At 47.4% G+C, this 7,742-nt stretch overlaps 1 protein-coding gene across 3 annotated transcripts in view; it reads left to right on the top strand.

Annotated features, from left to right (window-relative positions):
- Nucleotides 1-3,035: 3,035 nt before the first annotated feature.
- The window catches only part of MAP3K20 (mitogen-activated protein kinase kinase kinase 20), a 108,308-nt gene continuing 103,601 nt past the window's right edge, over nt 3,036-7,742 (top strand). For 2 of the 3 annotated variants that reach the window (XM_028749518.2, XM_077916975.1), the window contains exon 1: nt 3,179-3,366. The gene's annotated coding sequence lies outside the window, so the exon portion shown is untranslated. The other variant, XM_077916970.1, reaches the window with a different exon arrangement.

Below are 7,742 nucleotides of genomic sequence, written 5' to 3'. Positions count from 1 at the left end.
TTGCGTTTATAGAGATCAGGGGGAAATTCCATTTGGTTGTTTAAAGACAGGCCTACTTAAGTTGCATTTTCCGGGACAACATGTGGATCAAAACACAGGCCATCTTAATTAGCACTTCTATTAATTTTGCATTTCTCTAGCCAAGTGATGTGCACAAAAATACACGCACTATCGGTGAAAATAACATACAAAGATGCATTCTGTTGGAAAGTGTTCTGCAAAAATGTGCATATTAGGCAAAATTGCATACAAACATCTGTATCATAAGATAAATTAGCACAAAAATGCTGATAATTTTTTCAGGAGGATTTAAAACAAAACGCTTTTGCTACTTGCAGTCAAGCCATCTCCCAGACTGCTTCGTTGCCCTGGGGTGGGGGGCATATGCAAGAGGGTTCTGCTCATTGGGAGAGATGGCGCTTGGAAGCAATTGTGTCAGCTCTGCATTCTACAAAGCCACCAGAATTTCAACAGCCACACCAGCAGGAAAATTTCCCCAGGGCCTGTGGAATACCTCAGAATCCATTGATCTCAGATAGTGGATTAGACTAATTGTTTCCCTCTGCAAATGTGGTGCTGGGGGACAGGACCTGTCACTGAAAGTTTAATCCCCAGCAGGAAGTGGGCAGGTGTTAAATAAACAACAACCACCCACCCACTTTTAGAACACCATCCTCCGTCCAACTTCACTCTGGTTACCTTGCATCGGAGACCCTTCCAAATTGTGGTGCATTATTCCCAGCAGTGCAGAGTGGGGTTGCTTTCATTACCTGGCTTCCTAATGCAGAGGTGGCTGCTGGTAACCAAGACAAGGTCAAAGTGAGGTTGCTGCAGCAGCTGAGCCATTCTGCTGCTGCTGCTGCTGCTGCTGCTGCTGCACCCACACCAACAGCACTGCGGCCTCTCCCATCTTGGGTACTGCACTGGGAAGCCGGATAAGCAAGGCTGCCCCACTAACTGCTACTGATAATTGCGTTTACTTAGCTTCTTGGGAGAAAAGCAATGACAAACCTAGATAGCATCTTAAAAAGCAGAGACATCACCTTGCCGACAAAGGTCCGTATAGTAAAAGCTATGGTTTTCCCAGTAGTGATGTAAGGAAGTGAGAGCTGAACCATGAAGAAGGCTGATCGCCAAAGAATTGATGCTTTTGAATTCTGGTGCTGGAGGAGACTCTTGAGAGTCCCATGGATTGCAAGAAGATCAAACCTATCCATTCTGAAGGAAATCAGCCCTGAGTGCTCGCTGGAAGGACAGACCCTGAAGCTGAGGCTCCAATACTTTGGCCACCTCATGAGAAGAGAAGACTCCTTGGAAAAGACCCTGATGTTGGGAAAGATGGAGGGCACAAGGAGAAGGGGACGACAGAGGACAAGATGGTCGGACAGTGTTCTCGGAGCTACTAAACATGAGTTTGACCAAACCGCGGGAAGCAGTGGAAGACTCTGGTCCATGGGGTCACAAAGAGTTGGACACAACTAAATGACTAAACAACAACAAGAAGAAGCTTCTCCATACATGACTGGTACTCAAAGCTGTGGAGCAGACCTAGTGACCTCAAGGCCAAGCACAAAGTTCCAAGAAGTGACAGGTGATCCAGGGATACGGTCACTGTTATTCTTCTCTTACAATTGTTGGCTTTGTTCAGCACCTCAGTCCACAAATCCTTGCATGCAGCAGCAGCAGGCAGTTTAGGGCTACCACATTCACTTGGTCAGGCAACACAGGCCGGTAGGAGTCTGGGTCCAAAGTCAACGATGGCCAGGGGCAGAACGAAAAGACTGTTTTATCTGTCTTTGCATCATCCCTTTCTCTGTCTCTCTGCTGTTCAATCAATCGGTCTTTTATTGCGGTCAAAGACCAGGCAGCAGAATGAACAACAGCAACATATACTACATCAGCACCAAGGGGCGGGCGCAGTAGATGAAATTAAAAATTCCCTTGCCACTTGCATTAATTTGAGAGCTGCATGACCTTATGTTGTGAACCGCCCTGAGATCTACGGGTATAGGGCTGTATAGAAATTTAATAAATAATAATAATAATGATGATGATAATTAGGCCAAGAGCCACAGGTTGCCCACTTTTGCTACCTGCACACAAATGAGTGGATCTCTTCTAGACATGCCCCCCCACCCCCACACTGAAAACACCTGAGGAACACTGACAAACCAAATCAAAGCCAACAATTTCTGTCTGCTGCTGGGTAGGCATGTCATGTGGTGATTCAAGTTCTGTGAGTTACACCCCAACCTTAATTATTACATTAAGAGTAGGAGGAAAAAAATGATGCTGCTTTGGTGGGAGTTTTTATGTTGTAGCTCCGCATTACAGAGTTGTATTTTAAAACGGCATATTTGGGGGCAAATAGCAGCTTGTTTGTGTTGTTTCTCAGTAGACCTGAAGTGAGAGCACATTCAGACTGAAGGTTGCATGGGTGCTTTTTCTTTCAAAAGAAGAGTGACCAGTTATTTTGTGTCGTCTTTAGGAGACCAAATAGTGCAACCAGAAGTTTGGCCCTTAGATTAAAGTAACAGAAATATGTTCATGTCTCCCTTCCAACTTTTGTCGAATCCAAAAGCACAAGTTCTAAAAAGGCACGCGATTGGAGCAACCGGGGAGTTTTTAGCCACACCGTGGCAATGTGCAAGTCTCCTTATATCAAATAGAGGCTCTCCCGCAGATATATTTTTTTTGTGTGTAACTGTTGATGTTTGAATAAGAAGCAAAGCTGGTGCCATTTGCCAGGAAATCTTGGGAAAGCGTTTTTTCTAAACACAAATGACCTCGCCTCAGCAGTACTTATAAAACAGTAAGTTAGGCTTGCATTGATTTGCAAACGAGGCCGGAACAGGGCATTTAAACATTTCTGTGGAGAAATGCAGTTTATTCTATTCTGTTGGGCTCTTGCCTTCGAATTTGACAGGGGCTTAGTTGGGCTAAATATAAAGTTGGCTCTCTCGAGTATCTTTTATCCACCCCCCACCCCCCCGGTCGGTGTGCCGGGGACGGGAAAGAGCGCGAGGGATTAACGTCGCCCTCGACTCCCCAGTGATGTGGGGAAACTCCGCAGCTGCCTGGGAGCCAGCCGCCAAGTGGGCGGGCCGTGCTTTGCCCCTCGGCTCCTAGCCTGGCCGGGCGCGGGGTGGTGCTGTTCTTGCAAGCTCGGAAGGTACTTGGGAAGGCTGGGTTGTGGTGTGACTCCTTGTGACATTAACCGGAAGCGTGGGAGAGCCGGGGCACGCACACTCGCACTCACACGCTCGCGCGCGCGCCCAGGGGAGCCAGCCGAGGTCCCGCGGGGTGAAAGCGGAGTTGCTCGGGACAAGTTGGCCGCTTCCCTCTTCGGCGGGTCCCTCCGGGAAGGTAAGGGAAAGCGCGCTCTGCTGCAAAGCCTGGCGGGCTCGGCGTTGTGGTGGGTGGAGAAAGAAGCCCGGGTGTTTCTCCTGACTGGGTGGGAAAGGAGGTGGGCGGTGGGGGTGGCGGGTTGCGAGGAGATGAACGCGCGTCCCCCCAAGAATGTCTGGAGCTGACATGGCGGGCGCGAGCGAGCGAGCGCGCTCCTGGCTTGGTTTGCCTCGGGGGTTAGGAGGAGGCGCGCGCTTGGCACAGTTGAGCGCCAAAAGGCGAGCGACCCCGCCGAGGCTTTGCGCTTTTGGAACGGGAAAAGAAACCACTTTGCGCAACAGGCCGCCCTATACGGGGTCTGGGCAGCCGGGGGGGGGGGGGGGAGAAAAGAGAGTCCTCTTTCCCTCCCTGAAGCCGGCCTCAGGCGCTTGGAGGGAGCGCTGCAGTCTGGCTTGCGCAGCCCCCTTTGCCTGCCAAGAGGATTTATGTAAGTTTCTCAGCAAGTTGAAAGGATCATTTCCTGCTCTTGGCAGCGCCTCTCTGCGTTTAGCTCGGACACGCGCGCACACCCTCTCCTGTTCCCGCTTTGGTGGCACACACGCCTTTCCTCTCTTTAAAAAAAAAGTAGCTTGCAACTTGCTGGGAAGTTTGGAGAAGGGCAGCTTCCGCAGGCCCTTCCGCCGCTGCCGCCCGGGTTTCAGGATTGCGCATACCTGTGCAGCGCCGCCCTGGGAATGGGCGCAGGGATGATTCAAGCCACCTGTCATCTTCTGGGTTTCGGGCATTCCTCATCCTGGCGGGTAATCTCGCAGGAAATCGTTAGACTCGTTTTGGGTTTCTAGTCCCGTAGGGATGTCGAAAAGTTTGCAGCAGGAGCAGCTGGAGTGGCACCAGTTGAGAAACAAAAAAGGCAAGCGAGCAAGGGAAAACTTGGGTATTTAGCTCTGGTTTGGGGACACCCCCTTGCCCTGTGTACTCCCCAAAGTTTGCTAAGCAATATTTCCCACCACCGCTACTTTTGACAGTAAGTATAAAGAATGGATTCTGGCCTTTTAAGTAACAGTTAGAATGCCCCCAAATTAACAAAGTGTGCAGTACTGTTTTTCTAGAAAAAGAGGTGCCGGAACTCACCTGTTCTCTTAGAATGGCAATGGCGCCCACCTGAGAGATGCCAGACCTGAGTTCCTGCAAGTTCCATCTGGGGGGAAAAGCCCTGATAACAGATCCTGAAATTTTGACAGCCTGATACTTGGCAGGTTTATTTGGAAGTAAAGCCTACCGGGTTTTAGGTGATGGACTTGGTCCTAGGTGGGATCACTACATAAACAAAACACGAAAGAGCTGTTAACATGGAAACGCAAGTGGTCTAAGTAAGAGGGCATTGGTTATATCCACAAAGGGAGCCATGGCATGTCAGGGCACTAGTGGGAAATTAAAATGGCTGCTTTCTACTGCTGCTGCCACCACCAGGCTCCAGGCTTCAGGGCCTGCATCAGTACCAGTGGGCCTGGTTACTGGGGTTCAGGCCCTTTGCAGCTGCCTGAGAGTGCTGATGGCTGGGCCTAGGTAAAGGGTAAAGGGACCCCTGACCATTAGGTCCAGTCGTGGCTGACTCTGGGGTTGTGGCGCTCATCTTGCTTTATTGGCCGAGGGAGCCGGCGTACAGCTTCCGGGTCATGTGACCAGCATAACGAAGCCACTTCTGGCGAGGCAGAGCAGCGCACGGAAACGCTGTTTACCTTCCCTATTTATCTACTTGCACTTTGATGTGCTTTCAAACTGCTAGGTTGGCAGAAGCAGGGACCGAGCAACGGGAGCTCACCCCGTTGCGGGGATTTGAACCGCCGACCTTCTGATCGGCAAGTCCTAGGCTCTGTGGTTTAACCCACAGCGCCACCCACATCCCTTGATGACTGGGCCTAGTGGTGGGCTAAAACCTTTTTAAACACACACACACAGTTTCTCTGTCTCTTCCTTAAGGCTCCTGAGAATTTCATTGGGTGCACTTGACCTACGGTAATTATTGTGAGGCGTCTGTTGCTGGTGTTTCTCTCTTCACAAAGTGTTTCTCTGCAGCCTCCCCCCACCTGCTTGCACTACTGACCAGAAAAAGCCACATGCATGGACCAGATCTTAAGCCTCCAAGATTTGTCCCTTTAGGTCCATGTCTGCTGACTTTAGGGATACTTCTTTGAAGGCGGTCAACCACCGTTTTTTTTACCTTGGTCCGGCTAGCTCATATTGTAAGATCTGGTTCCCTCTTGTGCCGGCAGGGTTGTAAAGTACGACTAGGAACATACTGCCACATGTGATGGGGATGTAACTATGTACACAAGTTCTGGAAGCCAGTTGTAGCGGAAATTGGCATTATCGCTGGCAAACAGGTCTCCTTGGCCAATGTGTCATGACTCTTATCTATTTTTGATAGCACCAATGCTAATTTTACTTGTCAACAATTAATTCCGTGTCTGCTGGTTGTTGCTTGTCTAATGATCTCTCTGGGGGTGAAAGGACACAACTTGTTTTTTTAAAAAGTCATGTTCATTGCCATTTCTGACAAAATGACTGGGGGTGTTGCGGACCCCTTCAATTGTGCTGCTGCTTTGGGGCTGTTTCTGATTTATATGACCAAACAAGCTCGAGACTTGGCGCATTCCCACCAAATATGTGTTAATTTGGCAACATTCATGACAGTTACACAGCGCTATGTTGGATAGAAACCCGGGATTGGTGTACTTGTTGATTTTGTGTTTAAGGGAAGCCCTTCCTGTTAGCTTTCTTTTTAAAGAACTATTTCCACCTTGTTGATTTAAAAGTAGTTTACTTTAAAAGACATTAACTTCTTTTTTTGAGGCACAGTACATAGTAGGCAGTCTCCCCACCTTGTTTGCAAGAAAGTTTAGCTGAGGATGTCATGGTTTTGTTTTTTAAGACGAAACACAGGCAGAAGAAAAGAGGCTGCAGATGGCAGACCACTGGAAAAATGACTTGTAGAATATAAGGACGTTCACATCAGGATTTCACCCAAATTTACTGCGCCCTTTGGTCATTTTTGGATACAATTTCCGTTCTCCTAAACTGCTGAACAATGGTTGGAAGAAACGCAGAATAGTTTTTGGGCCTAGCACCTACCTGTGCCTCCTTCAGATCTGTGGACTGCTGGCCAGAGATTATAGTATTTTCCAAGAATAAGGAAGCTACTCATACTTGCTTTAAGCTAAAACTTGGAACAGCTAAAATAATTTTGAATCATTCATACCTCACACATTTATTGGACTTATCTATATTCTTTGAGACATGTACATATGGACTGCATACTTTTAATATTCATGTAGTGTTTTTCCCCCAAGGGCTTAAATGTTTCAGATAATTCGGTAACCCTTATGCTCAGAATAAACATGAATAGATATGGTTCTGAGTATTTATAGCCTGCTTTTCAATTTGATTAATTTAAATTTAAAACAAAATTCCTAAGAGCAGAAATATGAAAATAATAAACAAACCTCAAACATTTTAAAGTTGCCTACTCAAAAACTGTAAAATTGCAATAGCAGCACGCAGCACGGCTAAAATGGCATTTTAAAATTGCATTCATTTTTTAAAAAAACGCTATTCATTATAAAAATCGTATATAGTCCCTGTTCTTGTTAAAATGTCTGGGCCTTCATGTGATTCCTAAAGCTCCATGAGAGTGTCAGTGAGACTCTTTGAATTGCAAAGATCCATTCCCCCTATTATAGGCGAGGGGCTGAGACAGTGTGGAAGGGGTACAGCATTTGCAGGTCATAGGGGCTGCTGCAGGCAACCCACTTTTTTAAGCATTCTGATTTGCGGGCAGAAAGTGTGTGCTGCAGAGGTTAGATGCTATCCTATGCTTATTGAGCGTTTGTTCCGATTCGTTTACGGGGTGGTTATACGATAACAAGCGTTCATCCCAAGTTGCTTGTAGAGTGTTTTCACAGCTTCCTGTTAAACGTTTGTTCACTTCACACTTTACATTGGGTTTCCCTGTTGCTTTCCAAACTGCAGAAAGTCCATTTAAAAAAAACCCCAAAACACCTGGATTTGTTGCGTTAGGGCAAATCCTAAAGTTCCGGTAGGCACTTTGACTCCCTCCCCGTGTTAGAAACTCGGATATATAAGCTAGGTGTCAAATGGCTCCTTAACCAGGGGTCAGCAACCTTTTTCAGCCGTGGGCCAGTCCACCGTCCCTCAGACCATGTGGTGGGCTGGACTATATTTTGAAAAAAGAAAGAATGAATTCCTATGCCCCACAAATAACCCAGAGATGCATTTTAAATAAAAGCACACATTCTACTCATGTAAAAACACCAGGCAGGCCCCACAAATAACCCAGAGATGCATTTTAAATAAAAGGACACATTCTACTCATG

This window comes from Podarcis muralis, chromosome 1 (assembly GCF_964188315.1).
Source record: "Podarcis muralis chromosome 1, rPodMur119.hap1.1, whole genome shotgun sequence".
Classification (NCBI taxonomy): Eukaryota; Metazoa; Chordata; class Lepidosauria; order Squamata; family Lacertidae; genus Podarcis; species Podarcis muralis.
This window is presented reverse-complemented; position numbering and strand designations above follow the sequence as displayed.